The sequence below is a fragment of the Galeopterus variegatus genome, unplaced genomic scaffold, assembly GCF_000696425.1.
Source record: "Galeopterus variegatus unplaced genomic scaffold, G_variegatus-3.0.2 Scaffold4996, whole genome shotgun sequence".
Taxonomy (NCBI): domain Eukaryota; kingdom Metazoa; phylum Chordata; class Mammalia; order Dermoptera; family Cynocephalidae; genus Galeopterus; species Galeopterus variegatus.
This window is the reverse complement of record NW_007731107.1, coordinates 9,908-12,471: the sequence shown is the minus strand read 5'-3', so window position 1 is coordinate 12,471 and position 2,564 is coordinate 9,908.

Below are 2,564 nucleotides of genomic sequence, written 5' to 3'. Positions count from 1 at the left end.
GGTTCCTGCTCACTGGCTGAGCGCGGTGCGGGCGCAACACCGAGGGTTGCGATCCCGTTGCCAGTCCCCGGTACAGGCGCGACACCGAGGGTTGCGATCCCGTTACCGGTCAGTAAAAAAGACAAAAAGGAAAAAAAAAAAAACATTTACCACTTGTTTTATCTTTTTGGTACAATGGAAAAAATGTGGCATCATTTCCTCATAGTGGTTGTATGTGGGGGATCATTACCACGAAAGTATCATAATAATCATTTAAAATATATTTTAGTCTTGCAAGACTGCTATGGCATTTTAAAATCTTTGCTTATCCAAGCATTTTTGTCATTTTTAAAAGCAAATTACTATTTCAAAAGGTTCCTATCCAGAATATTTATAGGTAATTTAGCATAGGAGCAAATGTGAGGCCAATTAAAAAAAAAAGGCCAGAAAGCTAAGTATGAAAGGAAAAAAAAATGGTAAATTTTAAATAGCATCTTGCTACAGATTTCCAATTCAATAAACACCAGGAGTAAAGGGTTTTCACCCCAAAGGAGTATTCCACACAAACTCTGAACTCTGGATATTGAAACTTCTAGAAAAACTGAAGACCCTGAGACACATGCAAGTCTTCTGGCAAAAATACATTTTAATTTTCCAGTATTCCTCCTCCCACAAAACTCCAGAAGATACCTTTAGTAGGCACAGGGTTTAAATTTCATATTCAGAATTTACACAGAGCACAGCAGCAGCAAATAATGATATACATATTATTCAGAATGGATAGTTTTCCCTCACAGAATTCCTGGTTTGTCATAATAGGCTTGTAAAAACTACCAAGTTTTATTATGGCAAACTAATTTACCTAGCAGTTGAGTCTGAAAGGTCTGGAAGCTCTGCTGACATCAGTATCATTCACACTGGAAGAAGTAATTTATGTCTAACCAGTGAAATATCATTAATCAAACTCAAACTTCCACTGAAAACATTTCAGAGTGCACCCTATAGTCAAAGTAATCTACACAGAAAGGAAACAGATATTGTGATTGCAGAGATCACAGAGTCTTAAGTTATAAGGTAATTTCAAATTTTCCAAGAATTAGTTTACAAAATGGTTTGAAGGTCACAGAAAACAGATAAATGCATATCACTCTACCCCTTTGGTAGGCAAAGGATATTTTCTTTTTCCTTGTATTACTGCAAATACTGATGCCTGATGCCCTTAAGAAACACTGAAACCATTATCTTCAAATATAGCTTACCCCCAGAAGAATGATGTATACATGAAAAATTATCATTAAAGCTTTAAGTTCAAAGTCAAGAAATAGACTATTTTTAAAAATACATGGTAAGGAAAAAAATCTATGTTGAACTAAGAAATACTTTAGCAAGGTTACAAATGACTAATAACTATGCACAACAATCTTTTAGTATCTATTAATTTTTTCCTTTGCAAAAAATCATTTACAGAAATTCAAAAAGTTCATTCTGTTATAAATGCTAGGCTATATATTTGATCCAACCTGCTTCCTTTTAGTACTAGCACTTCAATAGGTTTTAACTTTATTTTCTAAGTGTTTAAATATGTATCATCTTAAAAGGAAGGTGGTATTTATTGTTGCCAAGATAAATGGGAATTGACAAGCCAACATAACATTCCATGTCATTTTTGATTGCTATAATATTGCAGCAATTTGCAGAAAGAATCGAACTTATTTTAGAGAAGGTAAAAACCTAAAAGATCTTGCTGAAAGGAAAATACTAGATCACCAGTTCAACTATTTCAAATGAAAACTTCCTATTGGAGATTCTAAGTAACATGGACATTTAAAAATATATGGCAGTAGCCTTCCGCCCCAAATATTTAAGTCTCATCTACGGAATCTATCATTTACAAAGGTTTATACATAATTACAGATTAATTTGGTGTCTTTCATATTCAAAATTTAAAAAAATTCATGGGAATATTTGTAACCATAATGAGCAAAAAGGAAATCTCCATTCAATCCCATTCTGTCTCTATCACATAAGAGCTCAGAATTAAAAATGAGTGTGACAGTACTTATCATCTCCTGTCTGCATTACAGAGATTTGTTTTTCCATTAGTTTTTTGCCCACACAGACCACATTGCAAAAGTATATAGTGGTCTAGACCCCAAAGTCTTTTATAGACTATGGCAATAAAAGAATTCTAATTAGTTAAAACTAATTTATTCTTCAGATAAGAGACTTGTCTGCATGACTATTTTCATGGGGGGAGGGCGGCAGGAGGTTGCTATCTATTTGGACTAGCAGAATACACAACCAAGTGGAGACTTACTCTGACATTTTCCAGAACATTTTAGAAGTTCCCAGAACAATTCTGGAAGTTCTTGTTTGTTTATGCCATATATGAAACGCAACCCACATTTATAGTCTCAACATTAAGAAAATTGAGAATTCAGCAGTAAAGTGCTAACATGGAAGAGGAAAGTTGTAAAATGTACTAAGGTATGCTAATAACTCCAGTTATTTTCAAAAAAACATTCAGACTGCTTCAAATTCTATTCAGAAAACTCTCCAAGTTTTTTTTTTTTTTTTTTTTTTTT